General features: G+C 36.5%; 2 long non-coding RNA genes across 13 annotated transcripts in view; one reads left to right on the top strand and one right to left on the bottom strand.

Annotated features, from left to right (window-relative positions):
• The window catches only part of LOC120103596 (uncharacterized), a 38,939-nt gene extending 34,344 nt beyond the window's left edge, over positions 1-4,595 (bottom strand). For 5 of the 11 annotated variants that reach the window (XR_005506155.2, XR_005506159.2, XR_010052772.1 and 2 more), the window contains exon 1: positions 4,382-4,595. This is a non-coding gene — a long non-coding RNA (uncharacterized LOC120103596). The remainder of the gene's footprint in view (positions 1-4,381) is intronic. The other 6 variants (XR_010052769.1, XR_010052770.1, XR_010052776.1 and 3 more) reach the window with 2 other exon arrangements.
• The window catches only part of LOC134479460 (uncharacterized), a 28,163-nt gene continuing 20,415 nt past the window's right edge, over positions 4,571-12,318 (top strand). The window contains exon 1 of one of the 2 annotated variants that reach the window (XR_010052779.1): positions 4,571-4,799. This is a non-coding gene — a long non-coding RNA (uncharacterized LOC134479460). Of the gene's footprint in view, positions 4,899-12,318 lie in introns of both variants that reach the window. The other variant, XR_010052778.1, reaches the window with a different exon arrangement.

Below are 12,318 nucleotides of genomic sequence, written 5' to 3'. Positions count from 1 at the left end.
CATGGCTCCAGTTGAAATATGTAGCAGAGGATGGCCTTGTTGGGCATCAGTGGGTGGAGAGGCCTTTGGCCCTGTGAAGGCTCCATTCTCCAGTGTGCGGGAGTGACAGGACAGTGAGGTAGGAGTGGCTGGGTGCATGGGTGGGGGAGCACCCTCATATAAGCAGGGATGGGGGATGAGATAGGGGGCTTCCAGAGGGGAAACCTGAAAAAGGGATAACATTTGAAATGTAAATGCATAAAATATCCAATAATTAAAAAACTAAAAACCCTAAAATTTGTAAATGGTGTGGATAACGTGTGTGTGTGTGCGTGCGTGCGTGCGTGCATGTGCGTGTGTGTGTGCGTGCGTGTGTGTGCGTGCGTGCGTGTGTGTGTGTGTGTGTGTGTGTGTGTGTGTGTGTGTGTGTGTCCGCGCATGCGCTATGTATATGTGCTCATGAATCAGTCTGTGAGTATGCACACACCCATGCAGGACTAACAGAAGCAAGAGGTTGACATGACATGAGCTTTTTTCCAAAAGATGTTATTCATCTTTGTTTTTTCTCCGTCTTCAGTGCCGGGTCTATCACTGAACCTAGACTTCACTATATCCACTAGGCTATCAGGCTAAGGAGTCGCACAACCCATCTTGAGTGTTCCTTAGAAGGCTGAGATTGTAAACAAGAGACAGAATGCCCAGTGCTTAAATGGGAACCGAGAACCTCATACTTGCATGGCAAACATCTTACCCAAGAAGTCATCTTTCTAGTATAGTCCATTTAAAGTCTACAATTTTTTTCAATGTCTTATTTATCAACACATAAAAGAGGAGAATATTTTCCCTCTGCTGAATGTATAGGCTCTACAAAAGTATGTTTAATAAATCTACAATGCGTTTTAACTGGATTTTTACTAGTTTATATTCATATCATATATAAACGTGATATATTATATTTATAATTATACAAATTACTAAATAATTACATGAGTATATTAAGCAATATACATATATGCAATATATAAAATATTATATATTTAAATACTTAATGCTGAACACACTGATTTATTTTCTGCCGCATATGAGTTCAACTCTTTTTTTATCTTCAAAACATTAATCAATTATTTTTGATTTTTAAAGGACTGCTGAAAACTGATGGTAGAATTAATTCATATAAACTTAAGAGAAAAATACTTGAATTCAATTGTAAATTTTAAGCAAAATATATTCTTATTTGTGTTTAACAGTGTGGTTAAATCAATGGAGAAAATGGCAACCGCTCATAATGAGCAACCCATTTCCCCTCCATTAAGTTTAATTCTAAAACCTGGGCATAATGAATCACTACCGACCACAGGCCACTTCATTTCACTCTGTGGTCATTGTGGCTGCTGGTGGCTGTAACTTTTGCAACTCCAATTAGTTGTGGAAGAAAAAAAGAGTAAGCAAATTTCTAAAAGTTGTAAGTATATTATGTAAGTTGCTTATGGAACTGAGAAAGGAAAAAGAAAACAAATAGAATATATGTATATATAAAACTTTGGTTCACTGAAACCTCAAAGTTTGACTTCACAGAAGTTGATTCTTTTAAAGTCCTTTTATTTTGACTCTCCAACTTAGAACGAACAATCCAGAAGGGCATTTATGAGAAACCCTAAACTCTACTGTGAGCAAACTACCATAACTGTATTTTAAATTTGTTTGACAAAGCCTAAGGCAGTTCAAAGAGCCAGACAAATGATGTGAAATTCTTTAGTTGTTTTCAAGCCCACAACCATGAGCATAAAACAAAAGTAGCTGCCTTGAGATGATTGCAGCAGCAGGAGATGCCAACACAAGAGAGGACGTCCTAGTTATTACTTAAGGGAAGCCAAGGGGAATCAGAGGTCATGGTGTCAGAAGAACGATGAGCATGTGCATGCATTCTGAAGGGGAATATTAAATGGATGTTAATTAACTAATGTCAAAGTCAGAGGCACACAGGCAATCATTATGATAAAATATCCAGATTAAATAGTTTTTTTTCATTAGGTCTATCCAGAGTATTCCATGTTAAGACCTATTTGGATTGGAACTGCATGTTTAAACCAAGAAAGTATAAACAATAGTGGTTTAGAAACAAGAGCTATTTTTATCTGATTTTGGACAAAAGTAAAAGCTAATTATAGACTGCACATAGCTCGAGAGCTCCAGTATTGCCTCAGATTTAAAAAAAGGGAAGATATTTTCTAAGAGATCCAATCACACACAGAAACCTCTAACTACATTTAAAATGTATAACTGTGTGTATAAATGCAAAACAAAAGCCATGAAAAGTGAAAAATCTATTATATAAATCCTGATTGTTCAGATCTAAAGGAAGATGAGCCTGAAGAGAGAAACTTTAATTGTTATGCTGTGCTCCTGTCTGCAAGCATAATTGTCCTCTGAGAGGCTCCATCCAGCACCTGACCAAAAACAGATGCAAAAGCCCAAAACCAAACATTAGATGGACCTGAGGGATTCTTGTGGAAGAGTAGGGGAAAGGATTGAGGGACCCTGAGAGGACAGGGACTCCACAAGAAGACCAAACTTGACCCTGTGAGGGCTCCCAGTGACTGAACCACAAATATGACATGAGATGTACCTCCCTCCCCTACCCTCTCACAGCACTTATGTAGCAGGTGTACATATTGGATTTCATGTGCCCCAACAACAACTGGAGGTAGGGGGTTTCTCCCCGACTCCATTGCCTGCCTGTGGATCCTGTTGCCCTAATTGGTCTGCCTTGGTTGGCCTTAGTGGGAGGAGATATGACAATCCAGCAGTGACTGGATTCTTTCCCCTAGTCCAAGGAGAAGGGGAGGGGAATGAGAGACAGTGATGTGTGAAAGGGGACTGGGAGAAGAAGAGTGGTATAGTCAGGATAAAGTGAATAAACTAAAGGGAACTAAGACTTAATTGCTAAAAGAAATAGTTTATTGCACATGTCAATTTTTTCAGGAACTATAAAAGGCTAAGAAAGATAAAAATCTTACACTTTAGACTCAGAATACCAATCTGGAAGAATATGTAAGTTCTGACTGCAAAGCAAATAGGATAACCTGAGGTAACAGATAATTCCAAATGGGGAGCTTCACAGGCAGAAGTCTCCTTCCTGTACTTTGCTAAGATTTATTCTTTCAATTTTCCCTACAAGTTCACATGGCTTCTGGATCCCCACAATACTATAGAATATTCACACAATGTTATAGAACATCCCATTGCTGTCTAAAAGTGATGCACTCATATCACCTGCTGACTTTCTCCCACCTTTTACTCTAACTGTAGCTTAGTTTCCTCTGTAGATCTTATTTGAATCTTCTGCTTATTTGTGTACTATATCTTATTTGCTCCCAGGATTTAAGACATAATTTAGGAGCAGAGGGATTATGATGCTTTTCTACTCTCCCAGCACCGTACAAGTCATAGAGAAAGCTGCTCAAGCTGCCTGACTAGCAGAAGCAAGAGCAAGGTGGAACTCTGAAGCACGCTGTTACAGAAAAACATAAGCATCTCTTGAAATTTAGCGTTAACCATATCAATACTATTTTATATCTCATAAATAATTCCATTTGTTCCTTGATATTGAATGGAGAACTTATAATAAAAAATCAAACAAACAGAACCATGGCTTACTATAATGAGCTTACTATCTTTTCCTAACTGGTTCTTTTCAATTGTGTGGTCTTGGATATTTAACCATTTCCTCAAGTCTCCCAGAAATTGTAAAATGTAAGAAATGATGACTTAGAAATATTTTCTAGTTCAAAAATATTCCACTGTAGAAAGTATATATCCATTTGAGTTTTCTGAGAAAGAGAAAGACAGAGACAGAGAGACAGAGAAACAGATAGATAGATAGATAGATAGATAGAGAGAGAGAGAGACAGAGACAGAGACACAGTACACAGAGACACAGAGATACAGAGAACAGTTTTCAAATTAGAAATTGATCATACTTGGGTAGATAATCTCATAACTGTAAGTAGATAATTAACACAAATTTGATTCAGCGTTTCTATACAAATATTTCAAGTTGTAGGAGTGGAGGAAATATAAACACAAAAGGTTTAAATGAAATAATCAGAGAATTATTAAAATATATTTTAAAATGATATTTTTATCACAAACTAAAAATTGTTTTTCATTTTTCCAAATACTGAGTTTCTTTGGTCATTTTGATTATCGTTAACTGTATAAGGAAAGCTAACATCCGAATATGTGTGACACATTTGTCTTTATAATTTTTTTAATTTTATTTAATCCCCTTTTACAGTTCAGATTTTATCCTCCTCCCTGACCGCCCTCTGACTGTTCCACCTCACCCCCATCTCCATGAAGATGCTCCTATTCCCCATACTCCGCACCACAAGAGACCTACCTACACCCTATGAGTCCTCTGCTGTGTATGTGCTGGGGGCCTCATATAGGCTGGTATATGCTGCCCGATATCTGAGAGATCTCGGAGGTCGAGGTTAGTTGAGACTGGTCCTCTTACAGAGTCGCCCTCCTCCTCAGCTTCTTCCAGGTTTTCTCTAATTCAACAGAGAAGTTAGCAGCGTCTGTTCATTGTCTGGGTGCACATATCTGCATCTGACTATTTCAGCTGCTTGTTAGGTCTTTCCGGGGGCAGTCACAATAGGCCCTTTTTGTGAGCACACCATAGCCTAAGTAATAGTGTCAGGTCTTGGGGCCTCTCCTTGAGCTGGATCCCAATTTGGGTCAGTCGCTGGACCTCCTTTTCTACAGGATCTTCTCTATTTTTTCCCCTCAGTTCTTTCTGAGAGGAACAATTATGGGTAAGAGATTTTGACTGTGGAATGGCAACCCCATCCCTCACTTGATGCCTTGGTTTTCTGCTGGAGGTGGACTCTACAACTTCCCTCTCTTTACTGAAGGTATTTTATCTAAGATCCCTCCCTTTGAGTCCCGAGAGTCTATCACCTCCCAGTTGTCTGGTACATTCTGGATGCACCCCCCACCCCCACCTTCTACCTCCCATGGTTGCCTGCTTCCATTCTTTCTGCTTGCCCTCAGGGCTTCAGTCCTGTTCCCCTGCACACACACCCAGTACCTGATCATATTCCCTTCTTCCCCTCCGTGTCACTTTTCCCTTTTCCCACCCAGGTCTCTCCCTCCTTCCCCTCTCCTGTGATTGCTTTATTCTCCCTCCCAAGTAGGATTGAGGCATCCTCATCTGGGCCCTTCAGCTTGCTAATCTTTTTGAGTTCTGTGGACTGTATTCTGGGTATTCTGCATTTTTTACTAATATCCACCTATTAGTGAGTACATGACATGTGTGCCTTTTGGGTCTGAGTTACCTCTCTCAGGAAGTGTACTGACTGGATTTATATGCCAACCTGACACAAGCTGAAGTTATCACAGAGAAAGGAGCCTCAGTTGAGGAAACGCCTCCATGAAGCCCAGTTGTAAGGCATTTTCATAGCTAGTGATCAAGGAGGGAGGACCCAGTTCATTGTGGGTGGTGCTGACCCTGGGCTGGTAGTCCTGGGTTCTATAAGAAAGCAAGCTGAGCAAACCAGGGGAAGGAAGCCAGTAAGTAACATCCCTTCTTGGTCATTTTGTTTGTGCAGAAATACAAACCCTGACTAAGACAGGATATTTTTTAGTTCCATCCATTTGCCTGCAAAACTCAGGTTGTCTTCATTCTTAATAGCTAAGTGATATTCCATTGTGTAAATGAACCACATTCTCTGGATTCTTTCTTCTGTTGTGGTACATCTGGGTTATTTCCAGCTAATTGTTTATAGTTTCAGTGACTATACTTTAGAGTAAGTTCTTAGTTTTGTCTTTTATTTTCACATCTACTTAAAAAGTGATGTACAGGTTTATTTAAAATTGCTCATGACGGTAATTTTTACAAATTTCCTCTCCAATCTAGAACCATTGTGGTATTTACTGTATGACAGTTTGCAAGGGAAACACATGCCATGCAAGTAATAAATAAGGGAAATCGAGTTTTCCATAATTTCAATCAAAATGCAAATACCAAAGAGAATAATTCATTCTTTTATTCATGGTTTGAAAGAAGCCCACAAGACACTGGTGTACTATTGGATTGCCCTTACAGATTCCCTCTCAATACTTCAAAATTTACTATTGTTGTTCTGATGGCTAACTGGCCAGCAATATTTACGTATTAAAAAGTTTGAAACATTAGTTAAAAAGTCAACAAAATTAAAATTTAAAACAAATGTGCTTCAGATAGGCAAACATGATATTATTATGGTACCAAACTAGATTGTAAAATAAGTAGCAGTAAAAATAGATTCTTTAAAAAGAAGAGACTTTTGAATGTGTTACTCATAACGGGGTGCAGTGTCTATTTACCCTGTAGTAGTTTAGCCTTTCAGTAGCAATGAAAACATTTTCTTTTTTGGCCATATTTTATACTTCTTTGTTGAAATTTATTTTAAACTATAAAATTCTTTACTAAAATGAAGACCTTTACACACATAATTTTTCTAATAATCCTATCTGTTTAACTTGTGATAGTATTGCAGAGAGAGCATATATATATACATATATATACATATATATATACATATATATATGCACATCAATGCATACATTTCAATGTTAGAAGTTCTTATTATGATTTCTTATTATGATTTCCCTCTTTGGTTATGTTTTTTATGTCACTTATCACACCGACCACTTAGATAATGCACTAAATTCCATTTATTTTTAAAGAAATCATAGCAGAAAAAAGCAAGGTCATTTGACTGAATGATGTAGCATGTAAGTGATTGAGGCTAGAATCAGCTGTTACCAAGGAAGCAGATTTTTGAGCGTGCTATCCGGTGCCAGTCAGAATCTCTTATGCCTCTTCTAAGCCAAACCGTGTGCATCAAAGTGAAAATAACTCACAAATGAGTTTACAAACTGTTTTGGTGAACATATAAACAGTGAATAAACATAAATTTTATTCAGGGGTCAGTTTCACAAGAAGTAGAGAAGTACTAATATGTATGACGTATGTTTGCAAGGTCAATACGTGAACATTCAGTGAGAATGGCTGAACCTCAAGCTCATTGGAGGTAGGTTTCTTTCTTTCTTTTTCCTTTTCTTTTTTCTTTCTTCCTTTTTTGCAAGTTCACAATTTCTTATTAAGAGCACTCCACTTTTTCCTAGCCTTTATCCAATGTTTCACTTCTAAGAATCTTTGTAACAGACATTCAAAAGGAACTAGGCAAATACCCAGTATCTGGGGAATCTCCAACACACTGTAACATGTACATTCAGTAGATTATTATGTAGCCACTGCCGATATTTCAAATCCCTGATAACAGTGTAATTGCTTGTGACATATTAACAAGGAAAAGTAGGCTAGATATTGAATATGCAAATATAGTTTCTTTTGTTAGCAAACAGAGTGGCCATATTTTGGATGTAAAATTAGTACCGATTTTTAAATTTTCGTCTTTATATTCTTCCATATTTTCTACTTTTCATAAAGAACACATACTATGTAATAAACCATTTCATAGGTTGGATGTTGAAAAATATATTGCCACTAAATTAAAGGTTGACTTGGACTCTTTAAAACATTGATATGTTTAATTATCATGACTAGAGCCTATGAATCCAGAGAGGTAGTACCCGGGTCTGCCCCAGAAATGTGGTATGCTCAGATGCACATCATGCCAGGATATGCAGGGTACACATTTTTAGCAATGATAATCACTACTCACAATTAATAAACATTTGCTTTATATAACTTCCTGTTAACTGTTTACTCTACGATGTCAACATATATTTTTCAAAGCACATATGGAAACAACTATTACTAGACAAATAGGAAATTAATATTAACAGCCAGATTTGAGGATGAAGATCATGTTATCAAATATCTAACTATAAATCCATGCTCTTAATGGCTAGACTTTCATGCTGGGGTATTACTGTCAATTAATTAAATGAAGAATTTCAGTTTATAAAACAAGCTTGATCTAAATAATTTCAAATCATTGCACTATGAACCAAATATATGTTTATGGTGATTCAGGAGATGTAATAACAATGAATGAGTGGTTACTCTTATATAGGTTAAAGAAAGAGGGATTTGAAGACATTCCAATGTGGAGTCAGGATAAAAAAATAACTGTAAAAAATAATGCCTTGTCAGGGTCCTTTAGGGATAAGGAATGAATGCCTCCAAATGGCTTTGTGCAGCTAGCAGAATGGTTGAGTTTAGAACTTTACCTTTAACATTCCTGACAACATAAATAGCTAACAGAGTAAATAAGTTAAATTTGTATGGAATAAGAGAGAAGAGTAAAATCCGTGCTATTAATTAATCTTAAATGATTAAACTCAAATATGATAAACTCAGCTCTTGTCCATGACACACCCCTCTAGAAAGCATGTGCTAACAGGAGTAATAATGAAACATACTGTTTTCTCTTAAAAATACAAATAAACATTTTGTTCAGTGGTACCAATAAACTGATATATATATATATATATATATATACATATATATATACATGCAAATTTTCTTGTCCATGAATTTATGGATGTATGAAAGAAAAAACCAAAAATCTTTTAATGGCATAGAAAAATTTATGGTAAGTCTTTTGAGATCTTTTCTCTAGAGAGCAAAAAAAAATATTGTTTTTTAATAGGCTTATTACAAATAAGATACTCACATATTTGTGTATATTATCCAAAACCTATAAATTATATGTATTGTCAGTGAAAGATGCTAGCATATTACCTGATATGTATGTTACATCATAACTCTACTGTTACTGCTAAAGGCGTAAAATAAAATGATCTATATGCTGTAATGATTTGGTAGGAACAAAAATATTTATGGTAGAAACTACTGATATATTACTTATTGTTGATTAAGTGAGCAGAGATAGGGGAGTGTGTAGAGGTGAGGAAGACACAGCTGTGTTTTTTTTTTTTTTCACTTCACTTTTTCTGATATCTCTTGAAACTGGCATGTATTTGACTAGCCAAAGCTGTCAGTATAAGAAATCCAGACCCTCTTCCTTTATAAAAGAATGTTGGTAATTCTACAGACCTAAGCATGGTGGACTATACAATTGATTACAGTAGTCCCCGTTTATACAGATTTCTTCCTGACTAATCTCTCTCTCTCTCTCTCTCTCTCTCTCTCTCTCTCTCTCTCTCTCTCTCTCTCTCTATCTCTCTCTCTCTCTCTCTCTGCATGTGTGTGTGTGTGTGTGTGTGTGTGTTTGTGTCTGTGAAGAACAGAGGGTGAATTTAGTTCTCTAAAGCAGTGCTCAAGAGTGAGTAGAAAAATGTGTTAGTGGTTACTAGCACACACAGAGTTGAGTTACTAGTACTGATCTAGAGGTCAATAACCATCTCTAACTCCAGTTTCAAGGAATCCTCTTCAACTTTTAGTGAGCATCCACATGCATGATGTACAGACACATATGCAGGTAACTTATCCATAAACATACATACATACATACATACATACATACACACACACACACACTCTCACGCATGCACACACATACACACACACACATGCGCGCTAATATGCATGCACATATGTCTGTATGTCTGTCTGTCTGTCTGACTGTATGTATGTATGTATGCATGTATATTCAGAAACAACAACAAAATAACACTATGTTTTTAACCTAAAATTACACAGAATGGATAAGGATTCATCTTGGGTAGATGTAGGAAGCATCATCTCTAAGGACTTACCAGGACCTGGAATTGTGGAGGCTCCATGGAATCTATGATGGGAACTCTTGTTGAGACTTCTAGCAGTGGGATATATGGAGCCTGAAGTGGCCACCTCTTGTAGCCACAGAAGTCAGAATGGAGAGATAGTGACACCAACCCACCCCCCCAAACCTTTGACTCAAAATGCATTCTCCCTATGAGATGTACAGAGAGAAAAATGGAGCAGAAACTGAGGGAATGGCCAACCAATGACTTGCCCAACTTGAGACCCACCCCATGGGCAAAAAGCACCCCCTGACAGTATTAATGTTATGCTTGTGAACAAGCAACTAGCATTGTTGTACTCTAACAAGGCCCCACCCTGGAGCTGACTAAAACAGATACAGAGACCACAGTCATTTAATGGACCTCAGGGAAACTTGTGTAAGAGTTCTTTTTCTCTCTTAAACTAAGTGCACACACATTGCAAGCTAGAAATTAAACTTCTATAAATATGATTAAAACATTGTTTAACGCACCAACTTGGTTGCCTTTGGTAGCTAGCCAAGCCCAGTGTCCCGTCCTCAATGCTGGAGCTATGGGCTGGGATTTCTCTACCTGGTTTCCTACATGCATGCACGGATTTAGTCTCAAGTTTTCAAGCTTACATTACAATTACACTGCCCACTGCTCAGTCTGTGCAGCTTCATGAGCTGTTATTGAGAAATTAGTATAGCTGACACCCTGCTGGTGAGAAGGGAGCTGTTTTGTTGTTTGCTCATTTGTTTATTTAGGAGCATAAAGAGTGATAGAGTGCAGCTGAAAAAAGTAATTGATAGAAGAAAAGGAGAGAAGGACATGGTAAAGAGAATAATACATTCTGAATGAAAGCTTTGATAACTATTGTACAATGAAGTGTTTATATCTACAACAACTTAGAAAAAGGCCCAAGATTAACAAAATCAACGAATCAATAATTTAATTAAAGGAAAACATAAATACAAACTCTTAATTTTCTAATGATTTAGAATAAAAAAATACAAAATGAACAATTTGTTTATTTTTTTTCAATTAAAGGGATTTACATAGTTCTTAGAAAAATAGATAGACATTATTCTAATACAATTAACAGTTTGATAGAAAAAATAGTTTGTTTTCCATGTTTCGGGAATAGCACAACATTATATTTACTCTTTAACATGCATTATAAATTAAATCATTTTTGGTATGTGCTTTATTTAATCATGCTATTTTTGTAATATATAAAACAAGGGAGAGTGAATCTGTATCTCACCACTGGGGTCATGAATAGACACTTCAAACTGATGTTGACAGGGGTGATCCCAAGTATTAGACATTTATATAATAAAGAATTAAACTGATATTGTATTTCTTACCTTGAGGTGTGGATTCAAAGAATTATTGAGAATTATGCAATGATGACATAGTAATTCAAACACAGCATTAAGAGTGGATTTTATGTAGCAGAGGATGACCTTAACTGACATCAATGTGGGGGGGAGATTGATGTCTCAGCATAGGGGGATGCTAAAGGGGTGAGATGGGAGTGGGTGAATGGGTGGAGGAGCAACCTCATAGAGGGAATGGGGCTGGGGAAGAGCAGGATGGGATGCAGGTTTGTGGAGGGGTAATGGGAAGGGGAATATCATTTTAAATGTAAACAAATAAAATGATTAAAAAAATACAGGGCCTGATGGGGTCACATCTGTGGCAATGCAAAAGGGACTAATGCTGCCTCTCAAAGTGGGTTCTTATAAGAGCACATTGTAATACAGGAAGTTCATCTCATGTACCTGGCCTCTTCTGTAAATGGCCATTTCCTTCTCTACCCTTTGTTTTGCAGCTAAGTGGGTCCCCAGCTGTGACCAGACAGGGATATCAGATCTTGTAACTTTCAGTATCAAAAACTTCATTAAACATAAATCTCTTTTCCTTAGAGAGGAGCCAGGTTCAGCTGTTTGATACAGTAATCTAAGACAGACTAACAGACTCTTTATCTACTTCTCATGATTCTATGTTACATTAATATCCAAAAGGGAAAAAAGAAAAAGAGAAAAAGAAATGTTAGTGTAGGGTCCAGTTATTAATAAATGAGATCGCATGAACCATTAAAAAAAGAAGAAATCACTACATCTTACAAAAAATATCTTCTCATATGAATACCATTCACCTATCAATCTTTACATACATATATTATTATATAGTATACATTGCAATATATATATATATGTATATACATATAGTAATTCTTTTAATAGGCCATGAAATACATTTTGTCAGAATTGATTGATATGTTCAACATATGAAAATTTGTTTTCCATTTCTGGAAATAAATATTACACTCATTGAAAATATGAATGCTTGTATATCTATGTGATAGAGATTTACTCAAACTCCCTAAAAATTCATCTTTATATGTTAACTGTAGTAGTTACTCTTCTAAGTGTATTCTATATTCTACCTAATTCACCTTTCTTGGACCTGCACATCTTAACTCTTCAATCCTATATGTTTTGTTTGAAGACTCCTAAATGTCCATTTCTTTTTTTTTCTTTTATTTTATTAGATTTTTTTTAAATTTACATTTTAAATGTTACTCCCTTTCCTGGATTCCTGTCC

The sequence above is a fragment of the Rattus norvegicus genome, chromosome 6 (assembly GCF_036323735.1).
Source record: "Rattus norvegicus strain BN/NHsdMcwi chromosome 6, GRCr8, whole genome shotgun sequence".
Lineage (NCBI taxonomy): Eukaryota > Metazoa > Chordata > Mammalia > Rodentia > Muridae > Rattus > Rattus norvegicus.
Note: the sequence above shows the minus strand (reverse complement) of the source record. Positions and strands in the feature narration are given on the sequence as shown.